We start from the raw sequence: 12,765 nt of genomic DNA, 5'->3' as shown, positions 1-12,765 counted from the left end.
TTTGACAGATTAGACTGCAAGCTAATTATCATACATATAGTGCTAGGTATACAGTATTTTGATTCTTTGTTTGTTGATACATTTGTATTGAGATGAATAATTCTTGTAAGAGAGTCTACTGAATGTTAAACAGGACATTTGATGGGTGTGTCAGGTTCTTCATACGACAGATATGAGAACCATTGATGATAAAATAGCTCCACAGTGTAGAAGTTAGCTCTATTTTTAAAATAAACAGGCTATCTAAAAGATAAAACAATTATACATTTATTATTATAAGGGGGAAACTCACAAAACAGAAACGAGAAGTCCAAGCTCAGCTGCGCTGCAAGTGAACCACACAGAGAGAGGGCATCTGGGCTGCGGGCCATTTTTCTTTGGGTCCCAGAAAGCCACCCCCTAACTTGGTCCCAGCTCTTAAAGATAATTGGTTAGCAAAGATTCCCCATCACCACAGGCTGTAGGGAATGACCAACTAACAGCCATCTATTTAATGGAGGTATCAGTAGACAAATAAAACAGCACAGGATGAGCAGAAGAAAGAATAGGTGAAGAATGGACAACCTTACAGTATGAATGGGAAAAAAAGTCTAAAACAGCTCTCATCCAGGTGTCCCATTCAGCTGGCCACCTCAAATCACTCATCTATTCACTCCTACTGATATTTGCTTCTACCAGCTCCGGGCTTCTCACTGACACACTCTTTCTTTCATCGCCATCTTCCAGTTGTCTTTGTTTTCTTCTCCAGTCCAGTTCTATTGACAGTTCAAATTTTTTGTCTTTACTGACAGGGTCACAAGATGTCAATAGTAAGAAGCAAGACATAGTGAAGGATGAAAAGGAAAAGACCTGATCTTTAACAATGCCCTCATCTTCCTCATCAACAGAACTAAGAACAATGGGACTGAAAAAAGTTCAAATTCTGTTATTGGGCCATGAGGATGTAGAGTTCAGGTATGGATTGCATAGAGCAGATAGCTTCCTTGTTATTCTTCCTCAAGAGAAAAACAGAACAAAACAAAGAATCAATTCTCCAATCTAGTGTGGAGCTGTGAATCTCACAAATGAAATTGCCGAGAGGTATGGTAGAATATTCAAACTGCAACAACATTAATTGTAATGTTTGTTTTTACGTACTCAATATGAAGTTTGCCACCTTTCTGATACAGACTTTTTAAACAAAGAGCAGTGTGTGCTTTGCTATATTCTTCTTATCTTTTTCTTTGACAATCACATACACATACACGCAGAGGAGGAATTTCCATTTATAAAAATAAAACCTCCAGATATTAATGAATTTTTAGGGGAAAACACATAGAAAATGTCAGTCTTTGTTTCCAAGTGCTACGTGTAAACAGAAACCAACAACTGCACAAACACAGAGCAAACAGGGAATGAGGAACAGACATGTTTCATGGAGTTCTATCATTTCAAGGCAACGGTGTTCTGACATAGTCTTGTTCTTCTGTGATTTTTTGCAAACCTCAAAAAAAAAAAAAAAAACACAAATAAAGAAAGCACCAATGACATCCATAACCTAGATAGCCAATTATTCTGCAAGTAAAATTTACACAAGGCTAACATTTGGAACCTGACAGTAGATGGCTTTTGGTGGCCAACAGGAAAACAGGGCAGGACATGCTAAACTCCTGTTCTTTGATGTGTGGAATAAGCATTGTCCAATATGAAGCCATTATATCAGCACATGCTGTCTCCACTTCCCATAGGGACTACAAGAATAGAATGGAAAATGGAACTTCAGTAGATAACAGCAGAAGAGAAAATGAACAGAATTCATTTACAGAAGTTTTATATAGCTCAGGAACATATTGTATAGGAAGGAGATATGAAAAATGTTAACGACACTTAATGTTAACACAAAAGCAAGGGAGGGAGAGCATGAAATATTTCTCTGCTGCGCTTCATGGGTAAAAGAGAACGTGGCATAGGAGGAAGAAACATTTTAAAATCAAGTTTGAAAAACAGACGGACTACGTTCAAACCTACAAGGCAGAGGATTATTCTCTATGGTAGAAATGATTAACGTTTATTTGTATAAAAATATTTCAATACCTTTTCTGTATAGATTTTTTATGAAAAGAGAGATACAAATTTCTTAAGATTATTTGACCCAGAAAATGTTAAGAGTTATACTCTAAAGCAAACCCATAAATCCATTCAGGTCTTGTTTACTCATATTTATAATGAGAACACGAACATTCCAACAGCAATTTAAAAAGTTCACTAAGGAGAAAAAAAAGACTTTAAAGAATCGCCATCAACTTAAATAAAACTTATTCTCATTTATATATGACAAGTAAATGACATATGTATATGTGGCCATATAGCTTTCTATCAATTCATCAGGCATGACACTTAAAAAATTAACCTCCTGAAGTTGACTATGATCAATATAAGAAGAGTCTTAAGGAAGTAGGTCAGGAAGAGACATATAGAAAATATATCCTGTATCTGTGGTGGAGGTTGGGAGACAGTTCAGTAATAGAGGGTTTGTGTGCAACCATGAGCCTTAGTTTGAATTTTTAACCCCTATGCAAAGAAAAAAATAGCTGAGTATGGGTGTAGCTTCAACATTTCCAGGACAGGTTCTCTTAAAAGTAAACATCCTGTCCTCTGACTCTTAAAATCTTTTTGCCCGCTCATCTAAAATATGCTCTGAACCTTAGGTGCACACTTGTATTGTTGGTCTATAAATTGGGACTTTGCTCCATAAAACAGCATTTTGTTAAGTAGTGGTTTTCTCTAATAGTCACTGTCTATGGTTAAAAAAACCACATTTTTGATAAGGATGAGAGCTACTTGTATCTGTGGGTATTCATGCTATACTCTCAAAATTAAGTAAAATAAAAATATAGAAAAACAAATCAAAACCTGAGCATGGTAGTGAGTACTGGTGATCTTCTGGTGAAAGAGAGAAAGAGGTACCCTGGAGCTCTCTGGACAGCTAGTCATGCAGGATCAGTGACTGTTAGGTTCAGTGAAAGACATTCTTCCAAAAATAAGGTTGAGAGTTATTGAAGAAAATATTTCCTATTGACCTCTGCCACATAGAAATGCCTCTACACAATAGCTCATAGACAGTGATGTAATCAAATGCTAGCATAGATACCTCTTTCTTTCTTTCTCTCTCTCTCTCTCTCTCTCTCTGTCTCTCTCTCACACATACACAGGTAAAAAGAACACATTTTGCTATTTTAAAGCATGTTTGTAAAAAGTTAATATCCATGTCTCTATAGTAGCTAAGTAACAACTAAGAGAATACCATGAGCTGTATAGATGATTGCTCACTTCTTGCAAAGAATATTAAAAATGTAAGCCAAAAAATCATTTTTTCCCTAAGATTGTACTATGCAAAGCACCACAGCTAATTACTCTGACCAAGAGTCAATGGTCAGAGGTGATCACAGAGTCCTTCAGGCACCACTGAGCATATTGATGCATTCAAAATCTGATGAGCAAGCCAGCATTTTAGATGCTATGATTTACTAACAATTGATAAGGGAAACATTTGATAGAACCCCTCATTAATAGATTGTATTTTCTTTTCTCTCTGAGACAAACTCCTAGGAATCTGCTGTAAACATCTCATTAACGAGAGTAGAGCTATGGAGGATAATTAGTTTGGCTCATCAATCAAGTTTTCAACTTTTATACCCCAGTCAATGTTCTCAACACTCAGTACTTTAAGCAAAAGAAAGTCAATGGAGACCAGGTTTTGGAACTTCACAATACACTCTATATTGCCAATAACTCTTTAGAACCAATCAACTCTGAAACTATGCCCTAAACAACTATAATTACTGTAGTTGAAGGAGAAGATACCATTTATTCAAAAATTTTAATTCTGGTATAACAAAAACACTTATATTTTTGAAATTTTTATATATAATTTAAAATATAAATAATATATAAAATGAAATTTAAATATAATTTAAAAAATTTTTAAAATGAGGTAAGCAAGCTTTAATTGTAATAGAAAAAAATCTATGTAGAGATTGACTAATCCATTGTGTGATGATTAAATGTTTTGTTTTTTGATATGGTGCTTCATAGTACTAGACTTTTAACACCATGGATTTGCATCTCTGGCTATGACTCAAACAATAAAAGGACAACAGATATGAAAACCCACAGGTATAGCAAGGATCTTAAACAAGTGTCAGAACTAGTCTGTATCCAGCACATTGGACTTAATATAAAAGCAAATGTGTATGTTTTAAAGATGTATTTAAATCCTTGTTAATATATATGTGTGTGTGTGTGTGTGTGTGATGGATAGATGAATAGATAGACAGACAGACAGACAGACAAACAGACAGACAGATAGATAGATAGATGAGAATAGATAGCACAGGGGAAGTTCTGCCTTTCTAAATAAAGGAAATGATAGGAAGTTGCTAAATGCATTTCTTTCAGGAAAGGAAATATCATAATTAATTAGATACATATCAATTGTTTCTATTTCTCTGAGTCAGTATGTAACATGTTTGTAAAATTTCCTAAAATTTGTTTGAGATTTGGAAGTTATATTGCCATTTTAAAATCAGAAGAACTCTTCCAACTCTGCTGACAGAGTTTCATCTCCTAATAGGTGCCCTATAATATCACTTTTAGCACCTGTCTTAGAAAGTACAATGTGTGTGCGTGTAAACTTATTTTGCAACTTGACTCAACATGTATGAGGAGCTAGACTGAGACTTTTCTTTCTGAGTGAAAAATCAAACGATAGATAGAAGTAGGTGTACACTATTTGAAGGACAATTCTGTATATTTGCTTTATGTCCATCCAAGTCACTGAATTTATAGAATACATTTACTGATTTTCCACAGTTTTTAAATTAAGATGGTTAAAGTTAGATGACACCAAGAATTAGTGAGAAATTGTATGTCTTCTTGAGCAGACCAAGAATTTATTCAAAGGTGTTATTTGACATTGAAATTGAAATCTATCTCCTAACTGGGGTCTATTCTTACACAGAGAGATATGCATGTAGGAAAGACATCTCCTAACATCTCCTTTCCACAAGACAGAGCAAGGGCATGAATCAAGATTTTAATATTAATGATCGAGCATTAAAAAAAAGATAAGAAACCTGAAGTCATTCATAGTCTGCATAACTTCATCATGTTTATAGATAAAGAGTCTTGGGTTGAAATTTATGTTCTCCAATTTCAATGGCTATGGAATATTTTAGTCAATATTTATTTTAGTCAATATTTAGAACTCACATTCTCAGCCATGAATCTGCTACCCACCAACATCCAACTTAACAACATTCAGGGAGTTTGTGATTTCACTTCTTCAAAACAAAGGTGAGAAGTAGAAGCACAATGAGAAGGCTCCTGCTGAAAGACTATGCTCCAGCATTAATATGAAGATGGGATTCTTGTTTTAACTATGCTGGGAATCACTTCAATGGGGAGCTAGCTTTCATTTGGGCATTCAGTAAATAAGTAGAAATACGATACATCCCTGAATTCTTGGAGACAACTATGATTGTTAAGAGCCCAAAGCCTTTTGGCCAGGAGTTGGAATACAATTTAGAAAAATAGATGGAACTTTCCTCATGTTTTATATTAAACTAGTCTTCCTACCTGAAGGAAGGAAAAAGGAAACGGAATTAATTCATCACACCTTTTACTTTCAAGTTGCTGGCTCAGAAATGCAAACGTGATAAATAGAAGCTGGCAGACTTCTCCCTGGCAAAGCATGAATTTTCTTCTTCCCTTTTTCTTTTAAAACAACAAAACCAGAGACTGATTAAATGCACATTTTAAATGAGATACTTTTTTTTTCTAATTTCAATGATATAATTTTTTTTAAAATGTTGGCAAAAAATGTGGTATTATTTTTTAATTTTTCCATTGAATCTTTTAAAATATTTTCTTGCTGAGGAGCAAGGAAATAGGCAGATTCCCTTAAAATCTAATCCTTAAAAATAGAAAAAAATTATAAGTATGTCTTTAAAAGTTTAGCCCTGAAATGGACCAAATCAAAGAAGAAATCACAAGTTTATAAAACTAACAAATAACAAAATAATGTTCTATTTCAGGTGAGTTCAGGTAACCTTGGCATATTTTGTTAATATAAATATGAAATGAAATGTGCATGATTTACTTATGGGTTGGAAAGGAAATTCTCACACATTAGAGGCAGACGCTGGACGGACATTGGGTACTACTGTCTTGTGGTTTCATGAAGCCACACATGATCACATGACTGCCCTGCTTCTTGCCCTCTTCATTTGGATTTGAATGCTTGGAATAAACAACTTGAGAACTTAAGATTATGGTTTTATTTTAAAAAATAAAATAAATAAGTATAAAATTAATAATTCTTGGCATAGTATTTTTCTAACAATATTTACATTAAGATCCTGCAAATGAACACTTCAGAAACAATGGTTCCACAGTAAGGATTCTAACTTAACAAAAAGTCTAGGGCCATGCCACCCTGAACACGCCCTATCTTATCTAACTTAACAAAAGACCTGGAATCTACAGGCAGGGCATGACATGACACCCAAAGGTAGCTCATTTCAAAGTCCTGAGTATAAACCGTAGAAGAAAACACCAAAAACAAAACAACCAAAAAACCCTCAAATATATAGAAAAATCTGTGCAAATATAAAATACTGTGCTAATGTTCAGATTTGGTATAGATAGCACAGATTTCTAATACTAAGAAATGGACGGGTGAGGCAGTCAACTGTTTACATAACTTAAATGTAACAAGATGTCATCAAAGAACCCAAATGTGATTACTATATCATTAAAAAGGTTTAAAAAATCACCTGTTATAACAGAGCTCACATTTTAATGACCATTTGTACATGATTGAAGAGAAAAGACAAACGTGCTTATAAGGAGTCTTAGTCATCTGGTTTATAAAAATTATAGAAAGTGACATTTCACAGTGCATTAAGGACCTCTGTATATTTAATTATTAAAAGAGTTGAAAATGATTTCCTGGATTTCACAGCAAAGCTAGAAAGACATCCTGGTACAACAAAGCATTTTTGTAAGGGTGAATTGGTAAGAATTTGACCATGGCAAAGTGCACAGATGCTAAAATATACGACGTGGACAATGTCATTGGATAGATAATGCATGCACCTATTTCAGAGATCCTTGAAGATCAGTGTGAATGATTCTCTGCAACAAAGTTCTTATTGGAGAGGTACAACATTCATCTTGACTTAATATATGGCAGGGTAGCAGATGGACTAGATGGGGTGATAGAATTATAGAAAGCCTTATTAATTCCAAATGATTGAATATTTCTGGAGATAAAATGACAACCAGTAACGCACAAAGATTCCCTCTTGAAAACAGACGTCTTGAAAACAGAAAAGAGACTCTGAAGAAATTCTAAAACGTGGGTTTTACCAACAGGTAACAAAGAGCCACTCAAGATAAAGCAAGCATGAAAAAGTATTTTAGCAATGAAGAAATCTTTAAGATGTTTCCTGGAATTTACACTCTTTGAGTATAGCGTGAATACAGTTACTCAGTCTCTTGGGATTCTCTGGTTTTCTCCAAGAATCCTTTCCATTTGACTTATGACTGGCGTTCTTTCCTCAACCTTATGTAGCAAGGTTTTGGGGGCTTTGTTTTATTTTCCCATCTGATTACCTAAACTTAGAAAGTCTACTTCTACGAACCATCAATTTTCACTGGATTTGAAGTCTGGATTACTCCTGAATTACATTCCAGTATATTATTTAGTGTTTACCCATACTTTGGCATTTTACTTTGTTTTAATGCTCTATTTTGTTGGTACTGGTGATCAATCTAAGGTCTTACACATGCGAGCCAGCACTCTACCTCTAACACCACCCCTGTCCTGGTACTGGCAGTCATAGAAATGCCTCTACCAATTTTGACAGATATTTGTGATGATAATACTACATCAGATGACGAGATGGGTCTGAGACAAGAAGAAGCACATAGATGATGCCCTCCTAAGTCATGTCATTCAGGTAACAGAAACACGAGAATCTTCAGCAAAGGCAGAGAAAACCAGTCACAGTCACTGCAATGAGAGATGGAATCTGTCACCATTCTTAACCACATGGACTTGATGTTTGGTTTGTTTTAGTGGGGGCCAAGCCACATATCCAGAAATATAATTTAATTATACACTTGATAAATGGTTTTATTGTTAGAAAGCCAACTGTTGCTACTTTACCCACTAGTTAAAATAAGTTACTTTTAATTGATATTTAAATAGGCATTATGCAAATATTATTTGGTTGGCTATTTGAATTAAGGCTTAATGACCTCACTTAGGTGACAAACTTTCTTGCATTTCTTTGTTTATTTACTGTTTGCTCTTTTGTTTGTTTTTTTTTTAGAAAAAATGAAAAACTGACTCCATGATCTTGTCAGGACAACTGATACTGCCCATGTCCTTGGAAGAGACAAAAACAAAAACAAAACAAAACAAACCCGCACAAGGCTGTATAGTACAATAGAGCGAATCAAATGATAGAATGCTGTGTGAAGAAATAATGAATTCCCTTTTGGCCTCAGTAGCACTGTGTGTTAATTGAGTTCAAGCAGCCAGAGTGCCCTGGAATGAGAGGAAGTGTTCCAACTGCTTCAGTGCGAGAGTTGAAGCGTGGGAAGCCTGAAGGCTGCTTTAGGAGACCACGGTGTGTTTCATGATATTTATTTTTCATGAGTTTTCCTCTTTCCCGGCTTTGTAAAACATTCATCCCAATAAATGATTTACCATGGCTGAAAAGATGCAGCAAATTGATCTGTGCTCACCTCTGGACATTCAAAAGGCCCTGAAGTCTAATCAGGTTCCAGAATGGACTAGTAGGTGGCACACACTTACAAGGACGAATGGGAAAGCACACCAGGAAAATACTGCAGAGATGAATCTGTCTCTCATTTCCTTTAACAGTGCATATTTGGAATGCGCTTTCTTTGAAGGAAGGCTATTCACGTGGATGTGTTTCTAGTTAATGAGGGTAACCTTTTAAACTCCATTAGCAGCGCCTTTCTCAGCCTAAGTGTAGAGATGCCTGTGGGATTTGAGAGATATACAACTCTCTGAGAAGTGTATTTTGGAGAGTGACCCAGGGCTCTGCTTTCATGAAAATAAGATTCAGAACACACCAGATAGTCCGCATTGAACTCCCCAGAAATAAATACTTCAGCTTCATGAAACTCTTTTATCTCTGCAGTAAAATGTATACCATAGTCTCTGTATGCTCCCATTTTATCCGGGAATCCCATCATAAGTAGACAGTGCTGTTTCCAGGGGGAGGAGTGATGTGTAAGATGGATGGATGGAGTAACAATCTAAACTCTTTCTCACTGAGGCCCCTTAAGTTCATCAATAGGGGCAGGTAGGTAGAGTGTAAGAAGGAAACTGATCTTTTAAATAAGGCATGAAGAGCAGAAGGTCTCAGAGTAAAGTTTATGTAAGAGTTTGGATGTCAAATATAAGCTTAAGCAACAGATTTTTCTACTTACTACCATATTAAAACCCTATGTACTCATTTCTAGAGACTAAAAAGAAAACGGTCAGGATAAGAGAATTGAAGCTATTGTGAGTGCAAAAAATCACCAGTCACATGCTTATGTGATTTTATGAGAATTATTTTAACATTTATTTGGAGATTTGTTTTTTAGTTAATGCATATGAGTGTTTTTCCTGCATGTATTTCTATCCATTAGTGTGTGCAATGTTTTCAAAGTCCATGAAAGAGTGCAGCATTCCCTGGAATTGTACTTAGAGATGGTTGCTTCTATCACGCTGGGCCTGGGAAGAAAACCCAGATCCCAAAGAAGAAGAGTCAGTACTCTTAACTACTGAGCCAAACTCTCCAGCACTGAGAACATATTCAATTCCTAATTTTTGAGTACTGTTTTTCTTCATTAAATGACCTAATAGCAGATATTAATTTTAGTGAGTATTTTAGTAGTGTAAGGTTTACTTTTTCTTATCTTAACCAAGTAAATTACAAGATTAGATAACTTTCTGAAGACTATAATTTCTTCCTCATATCCTTATCGGCAACAGAGGAAATGTATATACACAATGGCTTTATACTCCCCTGGAAGGTATAGCACAGTTACTATTGATATTAAAGACATTTGCTGCTCTAACTGAAGTGTTTACAATCACATATGGAAAATCCCAAAATGAAGGGTGATTTTTTTTTTACCTTCCTGTGAGAATACATTTATCCCTTACCCCCTTTTTTTTTATAACCAGAAGGCACAGATCCTTTGTAGCCTAAATCCCAATAGAATTCAATTTGGGGAAAAGTTCCTAAAAAGAGGAGCGAAAACACTAATTTGTCATTTGCATATTATGAAGGAGAATTCTAGGCTCTAAAAGACATGTTCGAGGAATATGTTAATAACGAACCACCCTAAGGTGTGATTCATTATGGGCAAAGCCTAAGACTTGACGTACAATGTGAAAAGCCAGTCATTGCCTCATCACCCAGCAACAACAGTTCTCTACGAATTTACATTTCTCCATAAATTCTCAAAAGGCATGAAACATGTAAAAAAGCCATGCTACCACCATATCTGGATTCTCAGAGATATAAATGCAGGGAAAATTACCCATACACATCAAAGAAAATAGATTCAGATTTTCTTAAATTCAAGTTTTGAGAAATAGCATAAGCATGCAATAGATGAGATTTTGAAAAGCTTTGTCTGAACTGTCTTCTTATCCTCCAGGAATGGACTGATGCAAAGTAATAAGGAGATGTCTAATATCAACAACTTTAGTCCATAGAAATCATGTTACTTCAGTTTCAACTTGTAAGCCAGCACTCCTGGTATAACCTGGGACAGCCTCTTCCTCATGCTGGCTTGATAGTTGAGATTCCCAGTCTCCTCAGAAATCCCTGCCTACTGCTCTGACAATGAGCTCTGATGCTTTAGAGTGTTGAGTTAGTTTCTCTAATTATCCATCCTGCATCCACCCTTGCCTCTGCCCAGAGCACTGTGATGAAAATCCCTGATAATAGTTGGTGGTCAGAGACTCTAGTATAAAGTTATATTTCAAAGAAGAGAGAATCATGTAAAGTACTGGTGAAGAAAATGAAGTCTTTGGAAAGTTACCTAATTTATTAATTACTTGGCTAATACAAAAGGATAAAAATATAGTAATCCTAAACTAATCATTGAAGTTAAAAATAAAGCCTGATATTAGATCGTTCACAAGCTGTGAACTGTTTTACCCTATAGTTACCTGAAACTAGATTTCATCTTTCTCCAGCTTCATGAAATGGCTTAGTTTTTAGAAAGAGACTCAAGCACATTAATCAAACACCAGGGACAATCTGTGCTCTTGTATAGCTAGGTCTCATTGACCCTACTAGGTATGTGTGGATTTCTGTGATTCTATAAAATAAATTCTCTCATTGCAAGAAGTGAAATCAGTCAACATTCATTTCTTTCCAAAGACAAGCAGGATATTTCCAATTCTCTGAACATGCCAGTTCTTGAGTGAACAACTATTCCCCTTACAAATTATTCCAATCACGATTTACCCATAATATAAAACTAAAAGCTCAACTTTTGGTGTCCATAGAACTCTCTCCTTACTTCCATGGATATAAGCATAGTGTGCAGTACAATGTGATGAAGAGAGAAGAACCACCTGCCAGTTCTTTGGAGGTCACAGTAACACCATTGGTCAAGTGCGTGAACTCGCAAGTCTTGTGGTCATGGTCATGAGCTCTGGTCTTTCCTCTGAGAACACTCTTGACGATACTGTTTTCCTCCAATGAGAGCTTTGAGGACACTAAGTAGGCATTCATTCTCCTGCAGCCTCACCTTGATACTGAACACCTGCGTGATCAAGGGCAGACTTCAGTGGTTCATTGTCATCAAGAAAGCCAGCTTGTTATCAGGGCAACTGTCAAATGGATTAGGTTTGCTAAATGTAAGCTTGGTCTTGGTTTGCCTTCATGATTTTTTTACCCCACAGTGTATCCCTATGTCCTTACATGAAACCCTGTTTAATGCTCTGGTCAAAGTACAATGTTGCTTTTTTGGTTTAATATATCTTTTTAGCCCTCCCAATGTCAAATTGATCTTTTCTCAATACTTAAGTTCATTTTGTTTTTGCCTTGTCTCTTCTTATGCATATTTTTAAACAACCTTTTAAGTCTTTTCTGTTTGATGCCTATGCCAAAGCTGCTACAGAATTCTCCACAGATTTTGAAACACCTTGTCACATTATAATGGCTATGATACTTAGAACATCCTGTGGATAGCATGAGATCTTTTTCTTTTTGTTAATAAGAACAGATTCATACAAACAAATTGTTCCCACATTTTCTAAGTGTGCAATCCTGTGATCTGGATTCAGTCCCCAGGTTCACTTATGTTTCAATGTTGTAACTGCCACCTGTCTCTTCTCCACATATAATGTTCATCATTATTGAACATACAAGGAAAAGTACGTACTGAAAAACGCTATGCCTTTAAGAGGTTTTGCACTGCTAATGACAGAGCTGCAGAAAACTATTGACTAATCCTCTGAGCCTTGGAATCCGTGGGCTGTGCTGCAAAATACATCTTAATTAACCACAGAATCAAGAGATCAATGTGAGCCATTACAGGCACAGCGTTGCAACAAGCACAGCACATCTGGGAACGCAGGTAAATCCACAGAGTTTGTCCAAAAATGCAGTGTGGGCCAGCATTGCTCTCAGGTCAAGGGCCATACATGTGACAAGCTGAGTCAATCCACTCAAT

This window comes from Chionomys nivalis, chromosome 3, assembly GCF_950005125.1.
Source record: "Chionomys nivalis chromosome 3, mChiNiv1.1, whole genome shotgun sequence".
Classification (NCBI taxonomy): Eukaryota; Metazoa; Chordata; class Mammalia; order Rodentia; family Cricetidae; genus Chionomys; species Chionomys nivalis.
The sequence above is the reverse complement of the archived record's forward strand: the minus strand, read 5'-3'. Positions refer to the sequence as shown.